We start from the raw sequence: 13911 nt of genomic DNA, 5'->3' as shown, positions 1-13911 counted from the left end.
ATAAACTACAAATTGATTAACGACGTTCTGAATTTAGAGTGGGAATGCCTATAATTATATGAAATGGTAATAGCTTTTGAGAGATCACATTTATGGCAATTTGCGCTAGGAAATTATAAAAAACTGGCGGCCTGTCCCAACTTTGCAGTGGTGATCATAATTGTTTTTCTTGCAATAACGATCTGATAACGTAACATTTGATTTTAAAAGATTGAACTAAACTAAAACTAGCAGATCCACCTGACGTTGTCTTGCACGAAATAGTAGCTAATCTCGTGATATTCCAGTAGCAGGATATCTCCAGGGTTCAACTATGTTTTCAAATCATGCAGAAACATTTAATAGAGTATCATTTAAATCGGTTCGGCTGTTTAAGAAGAGTAAGGTCATAAACATACGTACAAAAAAAATATTTAAAGCTTTTGTAAAAAAAAAAATAACTTAAATATGTAACATTTAATACAATATTACTATTAACAAATAAATGTACGTATATTTTATACAAAAAATAAATTTAAAGTGTCTAATTCCTTTGGCGCTGACTGTACAAAGCGTCTTGGTTTAAATTACAAAGCATTTAGAATGCATGTGGTTTTCTCTTGTTAAGTTTGTTTGTCGGGCTTAAATTGCACTTAGCTAACATGCTTGAGACGTTTTTGTTGCATACAAAATAGTATTCGCTGAGTTAAATATAGGTTTCGAGGGTTTCTATGTAACTTAATTTGTGGGCAGTGCTTTAAGGAGCACTGTAAATTATAATATCCGTGAAGTTGATTAGGATGTAACCTAACCTCTAAAGAAATTGGGTAGTTGCGATTGACTTTTGATTAGAGATACTAACTGAAAATTTTTACAACAAAAAAATATTATATTTAGCACACAAACTTTAGAAAGAATACTTATTGATACATGCCTTAACGGTACTTCCATATTTTGTACCCCAAATGTCTAAAACTTCACTAGAAACAAGTAAAAAATATTTCTCTGACTCATAAACCACCCATTTGCGGTGCGTGTAGCTATTATTTGATTTTAAGCATATTGTCTGCTAAATAATACAATTATAAATATATTTAAAATAAACACACTCTAGACAAAATATACTAAAAAATAGTGCCTAATCTAAAAGACCATATAAAAGTAGCCACCAATTAAACGCTTTATTCCAAGCAGCAACAGCCTTTAATTCTCCAATTTATCGTACAACCAATCAGATGACGCGTCAACACAATTTCATCATTTAATTGCTTTCGTTTTAATTTGCACCACAGTCTGGTATTACAGAGTCACATTTTGCATTTTCGACAGGTGTCGCGTGTCCGTAAGGCTTGCGAGTTGACATTTTTAATTTATTCTTTTGAGTGTTATTTTTTGTATTTCTGTGCTTTTTTATTGTGAGCTGGGGATAAATCAAAACTTTTGCTACTATGATAAGTTAATGTTCATGTAAAATCTTTATTTGTAACTAGCTGACCCGCGCAACTTCGCTTGCGTCACATAAAAGAGAATGGGTCATAATTTTCCCCGTTTTTGTAACATTTTTCGTTGCTACTCCGCTCCTTATAGCCGTAGCGTGATGATATATAGCCTATAACCTTCCTCGGTAAATGAGCTATCTAACACTGAAAGAATTTTCCAAATCGGACCCGTAGTTCCTGAGATTAGCGCGTTCAAACAAACAACAAACAAACAAACAAACAAACTCTTCAGCTTCATAATATTAGTATAGATTATTAGTATATTAGTATAGATAAGTATAGATGTAATTGTATCAAAAAACAAGTAAATAAGTAAAGCTTTGAAATAGATTGTGAAGAGAGCCTTGTATGAAACGTTGGCCTGTGACGGAGGTATACAAAATTCAGAATTTAGACCCGCAAGCTTATGCATGGTGGTCTGTGTGATACAGATATTTTAGTTCGGACATTTACTAGATAAATTCACGGAAACGGGTATGCATGATGTCCGTTGCCCAGGCTCCCAATACTAAGTAATCGAGCTATAAGTAACCTATGCCCATGGAGCGTTATCTTCTTGTTTGTTTGTTTGTTTGTTTGTCGTATGGTTAGTGATCAACCTAGTGTCAAAGTTGTTCAAGCCGCCCGAAAGGCCTTTGACATGGCTTAACGACTGTTATTTTCGTAGATAACAACCGGGACCGACTTTTTACGTGCCCTCCGAAGCACGGAGACGCCCAGCTCAATTACCACTACACGGTCACCCATCTATGGAATGACCGCGCCAAGAGTTGCTTAACCCACAGATCGTTTACTGACCGGTGAGCGCAACTGGCTAAGGGCGCTTCTTGTCAATTCTCGAGACGAGTAAAGTGTGTTATAAATCTGGTTTAGGTAATTGTGATTATTCCTAATAGTAGCACGAAATCTGGTAGCGTACCCGGTTTACGGCAATAGGTTCACCATCGATTAACTAACATTGTAAAAGACGAAACGTGGGTGTATTTCCTATACTTCTTTTCACTACCCTACATCTTCTAGTATAAAAGCCGTGATTATATCTATGAAATATGTACATCAAAATAACAAATTACATCTGTGACGTCACGTGCCTGCCACGTTCCAACTATAAATACGAACGATACATTACAGAACAGCGCAACCAGTTAGCGGTCAGACCTATTGATCTTTCCCTCACAACTCGATGCAAATACAATTCTAGTTTGAAACCAAACAAAACAATATCTCGTATTTCCAATACTGATTTCAAGTTTCAATATATTCGTAGCTCCAGACAGGAGGGAAATCGAGAGGTTTCACGAACCGTTTATATTGGTTATCGGCTGGCGTGTTTATGACGTCATTTTTGATAATGGTTTCTACGTGTACTGTATGTATGTCTTACTTGTTTCCGAAGAGACTGGTAAAGTGATAGGCAATCTATATATGCGCGTCTTGTTGCCTTTAAAATCGACTTCAAAGTAGGAAAAAGTGGTCTATATTTTTTTTGATGTTTGTTACCTCAACGTTTTATTGGATTAACCGATTTAGACGATCATTGGTGATATGTAGACTCAATAAAATCTGATCCAGAACCACCGACAGATTTTTGAAATATCATTAAAAAAAGGTAACATGTGTCGATGAGAATGAAGTCGTGTTCGTTCGTGTAATAAAGTGCAAGTTTTACTTTGAAAAGCTGTTTCACTTTAAGAGAAAGTTTCCATTCTGGAAAGTACTGTGAACCGATGATCACGACTAAACTCAATACTCATGATCATCAATCGTATAAACAGAGGTAATTAGAGTTAATACAATATGTGCTCTAATTAATGATAGTTTCTTGATTACACTACGTTACATGCCCACGACAGCTGATCTTGATGGGTTAGTATCTAATGTATTTTGATTGATATGTCTTATAATCACTGTCTTGCAGAATGATGAGTTCAATATAGTAGGTATATTAAATGTTGATTGAGAAGAGTCTTCTATCAAAATGAGAAGTTAGTAAGAGTTTTGTATAGTCTTCTTCTTGTCACTAGGTTGACCGCTACGACAAGAAGAAGAAGTACTATGTATGATAAAATGTATGGATGTGAAGAAAGGCAAGTTTGCAAGGATCAGACCAAGTGGCGTTCTTTGGTCTCTGCCTACCCTTATGAGAAAAGACGCGATATTCTGTATGTTTGTTACAATACTAGTAAGATAAATAAGATAGAAAAGGTTACATTAGTGAAATGGTTGGATTTAAGACATGTCTCGTATAAGCCTCTCAGCAAGCAATATAACGGCACATAAAGCCTGCAGTTTTCAGTAGCCGTGGAAAGTACGAGTAAATATATCTAGGGCTGTCCGAATGCTACCAGATTGTTAAAAACTTAACTTAACTGTACACATTTATTTTAACAAAACTATTAAACGTCTTGTTGGTCATTAAATAATTAAAATCGGGAAGAGTAATGGTCCTTTTTTTTCTGTGATAGGCCGGATTTTTTCCTGTGATAACTGCATATTTAGCGCAGTGGTTAACACAGTCACCTCGCCACATATAGAAGTATAATGTTCTGTTTTTCAGTTGTCTGGTTATCATAGTAAAAGGTCAGTTTAATTTGGAATCAGATGACTGTTTGTCAGTTGTCCAAACATTTTTTTTACTTGAGTGATTTGTTTCCAATGATATGCTAAACTAACTAGTTATGAAAACGTAGCTATGCCGACCGATTAGTAAACAATTTGAAAGGTAAGCAACATGTGTCACGGACATTCTGTTGATGAATGACGGCTAACTGCTATTTGAGCGAAGCGTCTCCACTCTCCATACTTTTCAGGGGCCGTTGGATGTTGGTCCTCATTGCTCGAGCTTTTTGACACACGTTATACAGGCCGTCACAAGTGACAATTATATAGTTACTTTTAACTACCAAATATTCCATTACTCCTTAGGCTGTCTACACACATATTCACGTTGGCACGTTCAGTTCGGCAGAATTTATCGAACGATAAAGCCACTCATTTGTTCTGCTTATGCCGACCAGGTTGTTTCTTCAAGTCACAATATATTTTTAACGCTTAGGCGCAGCGATATCGAACGATATTTTTCCCGAACATTCAAATACATATTATTATTCGGCTTTGCCGCCCGACTAGTCCGGTTTATGGTGCAGCACCGTCTTTGTGTTTACCAAGTCTTACGGCAACAAGAGCAAAGTCGTTTTAAAGCAACAGTCGTTTATAAATGTCCAAGGCTACATTTTTATATGTGTCACACAAAATGTATATTACAATATTTTGGACATCCCTAACGCTCTGCACGACTAGCTGAGGGAAAATAGTCCCGATTCTCTCACATCTGACCCGAATGCCGAACGTCTATAATATATAATGTACTAAGTATGGACGCTGGACACAATACACGAAATATACAGAAGGTAAACTTGATTTATTTCACTCTAGCACAACAAATAAATTAGTACACACAAAATAGACAACGCTTACTGATACTTTTTGGTAATAGTATTATTAGTATAATTGTTTCGTTCTATCCGCTGTTAACATACGGTTTACGATGCTTTAAATGGTTGATAGAGTACGACTAACTACGACCTTCTAGACAATTTTGAATAAAAAGTTTAAATCTATGTTTAAAAGGATATGTGTACTTAATAGACTGAAGAAGTTTTAAGTTAGTTTGTTAGTTGATGGTTTCACTTGTGTTACAGTTTTAACTTAAAGGTCATATATATAAAAAACATTCGAAATATAATATTCAATGTATTGTCGATCTAATTATTAACTTTAAATAATGCTTGTCAAAATTTACGTATATCAATCTTACTTTGGCTGACTATAATTTTCGGTGGCTGAAATTAAAATGCACTACAGAGGTAGACAATACAGAGTTTTACTTCTGTATTTAACTATTTTGTGGTCTGGTGCAGTGCCTCGGCCAATGTCGCAATCGTGACCTAGAAATGTAGGAGATTCGATTGATCGAATAAAGCCTGAGTGAAGGAAATATACCTTTAGAATATAGTGATACTGCATCTTATCTGGTTAGTGCTTTCTTACGTCTAAAAATATACAGATTGAAGTGCATTAAGTCCATTGTAGATAAAATATAACACGAAACATTTCAGTTCTTCTTCTTAGTTTTTAGATTTGTCTACTGCTTTGCCGCGTGTCGTGAAAGCACGAAGATAATGGTAAAATACCATCCACAAATCTTTAAAACTTTTGCGATAAAGATAATCTATCTATAAAAGAGCAGCTGTTACTATAAAAAGCGGCTAGACTGATATTAATGAGATGTCGTGAGCACTAAGATGAAAAACCGAAGATAAGTAATGCAACCTTAAATAAAGACACAAGAATTGCTGTACTCGTACATTATTTTTTTATTTTAATGAAAACGACTAGTTAAAATGTATCCGCGCTAAAATTCCTTCACCTATATTGCGGAACAAGCCATCCTATAAATCCGTATACATAAACCAGAAGTGAAATAACTACAGCATTAAGTAGAAGTGCTGTCGTTACAGACGCAATTAACAGGGGAATGGCGTCAAGCGTGGCCCCGACAAAATATGAATGACTCTCGTTAATCAACCGTTAAAGCTATGTACGCACTTCCGACTGAATGTTGAGTGTTGGTTTATTTTGTTTGATAGTGTGGAGTGTGGTTTATTTTAAATTATTGACAGGATTTAGGACACAATCTTTTGAAATAGAGTGACAATTAATTTTGAAAGTATAATTTTTCTTAACCCATAACTGTCCCATTGCTGGACTCTTCCAAACGGGAGATAGGATGCATACATAGAAGAAAAGTGTTTGTATTCTGTTTGATTGCTCTGCATTCATAATCAAATTATATCTTAGAGAATGGCTACTTAAAAAAAAACAATTTATTCAAAATGTATGCGTGTGTGGCTCTGGGCAGAGAAAGATTGAAAGAAAAGTAAACGTTTAAAAAGCAGCTTGTATAATTTTCTTAAATTTGGTTCATCCTGTTCACTTTATTTATCCAAATTGAAAAGTTACTAAGCTTAAACACATATAAGACAATATAAGATTAACACTTTAAACTACTACAATTTTTAACGATCACTTACAAATGGTAGACTTTAATCTACGCGTTCGGAATAGAGCAATGGCTGGTACCGCTTTGACGGGACATAAATCAATAGGGAAATGTTCGATTGATTGCCCACTGACATGAATTCCACGAGAATTTGACTGCGAACGAGCTCATTGTGAACGTATTATGTGATTATATCGAACTGGCATTCTGCGGCACGTAGTCTGATTGAAAACCGGCAGTTGCTGAACTCGGTAGTATTTTACACAACCCTGTGACGATTTATTGTATTATCCTACTAATATCTATACTAATATTATAAAGCTGAAGAGTTTTTTTGTTTGATTGTTTGTTTGTTTGAACGCGCTAATCTCAGAACCTACTGGTCCGATTTGAAAAATTCTTTCAGTGTTAGATAACATTACGCTACGGTCATTAGGAGCGGAGTAGCAACGACAAATGTTACAAAAACGGGGAAAATTTTGACCCATCCTCTTAGGTGACGCAAGCGAAGTTGCGCGGGTCAGCTACTCATAAATATGACGGTTTGTAAGCTTAGATGTATGTTTATTACTCTTAGATTTATAATTTTATCTTTTTAGGTTGATTGTTCATCCTTATACAATTTAAGGATTGTCAAATCTATGTGGTCTATGCAATTACAGTGTATACGAGTAATGATCACAAGATCTCGCCACCCGTTTTTGAAGTCTGTCAAGTTTTTTAGCTCCAAAAATTCCTATGTTTCGCAATCAACGATACTGCAGCGCGATTTTGTATAAAAACCTGATCAGCATTCCTGCCGAGTGCCGTCGGAACACTCGAAACTAAACAAAATCAAATCATTACTTCATTCGAGAGATTGACATTTAAAATGTACAGAGCAATTAATTCCTACGGCACCCGCTAGGAGCACAGAAGCTATTTTCTTAAAAAGATATCGATAGCTACCCGGTTGACGATAGTTAATAGTAGTACAAAATCTCTGTAGTGCAGGCTGTCGCTCATTTGTTAACTGGTCTGTGCATTCCGCCGCGACAGCGCGTGGTTTCTAAACGCAATCAGTTGCGGTCTATGTCATCGCGCTAATACGTTGATTGATAACCACCAAGCCTGCTGTTTAGCTGTTAACTATAGTAATTAAATATAGGGATTGGTGATTGATTTGTAATTATTTGTTCCATGTTGATGTACATAATTATATGAAAGGCTTTTAAATAGTTAGTTCTAAATGTTTTGAGTTTTGTAATCTGAGGATTGATATCAATTTAATTTCAAATACCTTACAACCTTTATTATTTTGTGCACACTGTAATAAAATAATTTAAAAATACATTACTATGCACTGGTGGGCTAGGGTCTTCTCCTGGAATAAGAGACAAGTCAGGCTTTTAGTCCACCACGTTGGCCAAGTGCGTGTTGTGGATTTTTATATTAATGTAAAACTTAACAGAAAAATATTATCAAAATCATTTCATCACAAAACTAAGAGCCTAAAATCCAAGTTATAATAGATTATAACGTTCTAAATAATTATATCAATTAAAATACAAGCTCTATGTATACGATATTATATTACGAGTCATATTTGCCGATACAAATTAGTTTCATTTGTTTGTAACTACGAATAGAGGTTTATGTACTCGGCGGCTGTTGTATGGGCGTTAGGAATCAATTTAATGTAAATATTTTATGTATTTCAGCTTACACACAGTTTAGTATTTTACTATAAGTGTATAAGTAACAAAAAAGAGTGGTGATAGATTTGGGTTCTTGCCCGAAATAACAAGCGTTTGCAAAACGTTTGAAATGTTTTTTTTATAAAATGTAATATTGAATACCTAAGAAAAATTTTGAACTGTGTCTGAACTCATACTTGCAACATAGTAGCATCACATTTAAAAAAATAAAGGAAATGCTTAAACCTCTTACCTACTTTTTTACCGGCCAATATTTATGCGTGTTTATGTCATGATTATTTACTAAATACTATTTATTTTGTTACAGGTACCAATCAAATATCGGATTTCATCTGCATCACGGTAAAAAACTAAATCAAAACCTAATCTAATTTTCTATTGTTAGACAACTTTATTGATCGTATTATTATGAGACGAATAATATAAAGTCCATCATGACTTTCAAGTCTTTTAAACAACTTTGACACTAAAATCTGTAAAAGTCAACTGGAAGCTCGGTTTAAATATCTATTACATACCAGTCTTTCAAAACAAGCCTAGGTAGAACACAAGCCATACGATTAAAAGGTTTCTACATACATAATCACGTAAATATATAAGTTTTCAAAACAAACAGAGATTAAATAACAAAACACTATCATCCTTAATGCTTAAAAGCAAAGCAGCATTTAGTCTCTTTGTATAAAAATCCCACATGAAAAAGGCTCTTTTATTTAGTGCAACAAATACCGAGTGTATTTTCAGTGTCGTTGTATGACAGGACGTATTATTGAGAAGGTACTTACTTCTACTCGTGGAAATATTTCAAGGGCCTGCAGGCGGTTTGAACCACTTTGATACTAGATTGACCGCTGACCATAGAATAAATAAAGTGGCTACATACATACATAATCACATACATAAGTTAACAAACGATAAAAAACCGGCCAAGTGTTAGTCGGACGCGCGAACGAAGGGTCCCTTATCAATAAAGTGCAAAAAACACGATCCTGGTTTTTGAGATATAGCCTGGTGACAGATAGACAGACGAAAAGACGGTCAGAAAGATAGCGGAGGCTTAGTAATAGGGTGTAATGTTTTCCTTTGGGTACATAAACCTAAAAAACAAACCCAAAAAAAATTAAATAACAAAACACTATCATGCTTAATGCTCAAAAGCATACCAAGCCTTTAGTCTCGTTGTATAAAAATCCCACATGAAAAAGGCTCTTTTATTTAGTGCAACAAATACCGAGTGTATTTTCAGTGTCGTTGTATGACAGGACGTTGTGTAGTTGAACCGCATTCGTGAAAATGCAAGCACTTACCAACGTGAAACGTGCTTCTGTTTCAGTTGACATACTTTTATATTTTATTTTGAAACGGCATGAAATTCCAAGCCGTTTCAAACATTGAGAGTTTTGTAACGTTTGTTTTTTTGATTGAGGTTTTTATCGTTATTTTATGAAAATGTTTTGCTGTTTTTGAAGTGAATCTGGCTTTGCAAAATATTTATTTGATACAAAAATATTTTTTATTTAATGAATCGATCTATTATAGACCTTGTTGATCGGTAGCGCGGTTTTTACATTTGGCATATCTATCGAGTGGGTTGTGGAGGTGGGTGCGTTTTACGATTCAAATAAATTGACAAAAGATCTTGCACGAATGCACATAAACACTTATTAGTGTTTTATACAACATAATAATATAACGAATACGACAATATAGTAGTCGATAGTGATAATAAATTGCTGATGTACTTATATTATTATCATCGGCTAGCCTTTTGGGAACATTTCTGGTTGACCACAATGCGGAAGAATTCTACGACGCCCTGTAGATTTTTTTGTCTATATTTATTGTAAAATTGTAAATATTTTCTTTTTTGATAATTAATTATAGTTTAGCTATATACTGTAGTAATAGTATTATCGTATTGGTTGCGTATAGAGGTAGTGTAAAATACTTTGCTCATCTCTCCGATATACCTTCAATTACAACATTCTTGAAGATACAATAAAAATAGAACAATGTCTCTAACGATGACCGTTCGGGAAAGGATTTCTCTTTGATTTAGTTAATTACTTTAATTACTTGTCTATTGTAGAGGTCAGTTCACTAATTGTTACTTTTGTCTCCAACTGAAAAAGGATGCTTTTCTTTTAAAGAAATACAATGGCTTTTAAATTGAACCTCTAGATTGCTGACAGTAGCTCTTTTTTTTGGCAAGTTTCTGTTTTAAAATTTACAAAAAAATAGGCACTTTTTTAAGCATATTTACTTTTTTGATGTATTGTAAAATGTACGCTTTAGCGTAAAACACCTACGTGTGTGGCATCTTTGTTTGTTCACTGCAAAAATTCAACAAGTCAAAATTTATAACCGAAATCGTAAAATCAATTTCATAGAATCCAATCACCCTTGAAATCAATAAATATTTAATGTAAACAAAATATTTTCTTTTGTGTCTAGCACATATATAAGGGACTCGTGATAATATAATATCGCATAATAATATAGGGGACTCGTGAAAGATAAAGTAAAATTCTGCAAAAAAAATACACACTGACCTGAAAGTTTAATCCAACTCTTCTGCGAAAAAATCATAATTCATGTAAGTAAAATTTCCCTACATAATATAATATTATTATGTATATACTGACTGAAATAAGCCGCGTATTTACCTAAACTGTGGATCACATCAACGATTTCACCCGAGTATTTCCGCACAATGTTGTTTTATTTCACGATCGATGTAGTCTGTTTTGATTTATTCCTTTACTGTTATTTTATGTATAAAGGTAAAGGTGCATTCACATCAAATGAGCATGAAAATGGTACAAATTAGTTTAACTTTGTACGACGTTAGTTTTCATGTTTGTGAAAAATATTCTTCTTTAATGCGGACTTCAAAAATGATATTATAAATTTGCTTTTTATCATAAACTTGGTAAATCATAATTTCCTTCAGAGGTGATTATAGGGATTAAAGGTAGCACGCGAGCGAAACCGAATGGTTTAGTTAGTATAAGATACAGCAATAGTTTAGTTAAGTTTTAAGTTTAAGTTGCTTCAAAGTATGCCAATCTGTTTATTACGAAGTTTTTCAAAGAAAATATTCTAACCATTCTACGAAAACTATAACCCAGTATGATAAATCCTCAAAAGGTTAAGGCAAGTGAATATCCAATATTCTATACTCTCATACGATTTAATATGTACGCAACTTATTGTATCTATAAAGTGTGCATTATGTAACAAAATATTTGTCAAAGATCCTTCAAGGAAATGGCTTGAGAGCTTGTATGGCCATAGAACTCGCGATACGTTTTACGAGACCTTATTTATGGCTATGTATTTTATTACTTCTGTTGGGGGCTGATATTGATTTATTGATTGTTTTTTATCGTTGTTATATGGAGAATACTGGGTTTATGTAAGCAATAGAATATGAAACAGTCACGAGTATGAATATAAATATTTTGGAGGTTATGTGCGTGAATGTTTATCTTCTTTAAATATTTTAGCTGAAACAGGAACGCAGTCAAACCAGTATTATGTGTACCTCTAATTTGTCGATCTCATTTTCAAGCGTATTTTAGCATATATTCCGAAATCAATGGCACAAACCGATGAAAAAGAGAAAAGGCTAATTAATGGCACAGAGTTTTCAAAACAAATCATAAGAACCTGAATTCCCTTAATTCAAAACCTCGAATACCGTTTGTTATATATTACTAAAAAAAAGTCACAGGGCATTCGTTTAACAGAAGAAAAACGGTATAAAGGTGAAAACGGACTTTACAAAACTAGCGCCACGATCAGTGTAGTATGAGTGCACGTGTACCTAAATACACGAATATCAATATCATTTTCCATTCTAAACTGACCATAAAATATGGCAGTCAGGTATGAGGCAAACATGCTTTGAATAACATTCAAACTCAAAAATGTATAAAATGCATCACATAAATAATTGTATCCGATGAAACAAAAACACTAACACGACACACGCTGCTACTTTAATACTGGCAAGGTAACCATTTCAACTAGCTACTATAGATAATCTAAGTTCTTGCAAATTTTTTCTGTCTCAAAAAGTCCGTTTCCACCTTAAGAAGCGCGGTTTTCGTGGCCCCAACGCAGAATTTTCGTAGAAAAATATTTTCTGGGGAAATAAAATAGTTTTTTTTTTGTGATTCTCGTCGCAAGCGTTGCTCGTACGTGGATGTGTGACTAGATGTGTTGTATTATGTACAATACACTTTCACTCGTGGAGGTAAATCGATCAATTTGTGAAATAACTCACGTTTTATGCGACGTTAGTGAATTTGGTTATGGTGGGACGTTTTATTGATTTGTTGTCGAAATTTTGGTTTGGATTTTGAACTTATTGAGTAATGTATGTATGAGTAGTGTTTTAAATATGCATGAATGGTGCACGTCCATTCAAAAGGCAGTATATTTTGGCGATCCGCGCATATTTGGTCTGTTGTTGTTTTACTATTACTGTAAGAACAGGATGTCAAGGGTTCGATACCTACAGATGCGGAAGAAAAAATTCTGGAAATTATACATCACATAGATTAAAAGTTTCCTTCAATTTTCAATTTTAGTTAAAACTAGTTTCTCATACCTTAATTATCTAGTAATATCTGCAAAGACAAGTAGATATACAATTTGTATTCAGCATGTAATCTTACAAGTAATGTAACCACATGTAATCAATATGTATATCAGTTAATTTTAGTATTAATATCTCGGTGCATTACACATTAATATCTAAAACCAATTTACATATTAGATATCGGTTATAACGTGATTACTATGCAATAGGTAACCGAATATTAATTAATGTAAAGCTGTCATTCACTCATTATTAATGATCATGAGAACTAAAATTTATATGTTTGTAATATATCAGAATAGCAAAACAGCTGATGCCAAACTAATTAGGCACAAAATTTCATTCTCTTTTCCTGGCCCAGTATTTCGGGATTTGAAAAAAAAATAAGCATAATAATATTATTATGTATATTTACATCCCGGATTTTCGACTATCTCCATGTAAAATTTGCTGAAAATTAGTTCAACTATTTAGCAGCAACTAGGCGACATACCATTGCGATGGTCTTCTGCATTCGTTAATTAAGTATCCTATAACATTAGTTAAGAAAATCTAAAGTTACTATCTTTTTAACCAAACTATCAAGCATCAACTAGTAAACAAACATTCCGAATACCTTCAAAACAAGCTATCTTATTAAAATTCACAGGATCAACCCATACGCTCGGAATGGGAGTAAAAACCAAATGTTACACATACAAGCGGATTATAGTACCTTGTAGGAAGTGGTTACGTTTATTAACATAAGCTCTGATAGGGTTTGTTTGTACCTTGTTTCCTGCTTTCATTTTAGAGGATTTTGTATATTTTAAGATACCCTATTGGCATAGGTACTGTCTTGAAAAATAATGCTATTTAGTTAGATGACGTAAAAGATGAAGAAACAAAAAAAAAACATATGGATTTTCTTCTGAGTCGGGCTAAAAAAATATGTATTTCTGAGGTTTAGTTAAGTTTTCAGTAATCGTCCGGAGTTAGTAAGTAAATAGAAGATGTTCTCTTGTTTTGCGCACACAAACAGCAATCTTAAACATTGCAATGAAACTGCTAGAAGGACATTATCAT

General features: G+C 33.8%; 1 protein-coding gene across 2 annotated transcripts in view; it reads left to right on the top strand.

Moving 5' to 3' along the window:
- LOC142977560 (metabotropic glutamate receptor 2-like) overlaps positions 1-13911 on the top strand; it is a 201324-nt gene that overhangs the window by 22647 nt on the left and 164766 nt on the right. The window contains exon 2 of one of the 2 annotated variants that reach the window (XM_076121514.1): positions 8545-8579. The exons of the other annotated variant lie outside the window; for it this stretch is intronic. The gene's annotated coding sequence lies outside the window, so the exon portion shown is untranslated. The remainder of the gene's footprint in view (positions 1-8544; positions 8580-13911) is intronic. 2 annotated transcript variants of the gene reach the window in all.

Source organism: Anticarsia gemmatalis, chromosome 13 (assembly GCF_050436995.1).
Source record: "Anticarsia gemmatalis isolate Benzon Research Colony breed Stoneville strain chromosome 13, ilAntGemm2 primary, whole genome shotgun sequence".
Classification (NCBI taxonomy): domain Eukaryota; kingdom Metazoa; phylum Arthropoda; class Insecta; order Lepidoptera; family Erebidae; genus Anticarsia; species Anticarsia gemmatalis.
Note: the sequence above shows the minus strand (reverse complement) of the source record. Positions and strands in the feature narration are given on the sequence as shown.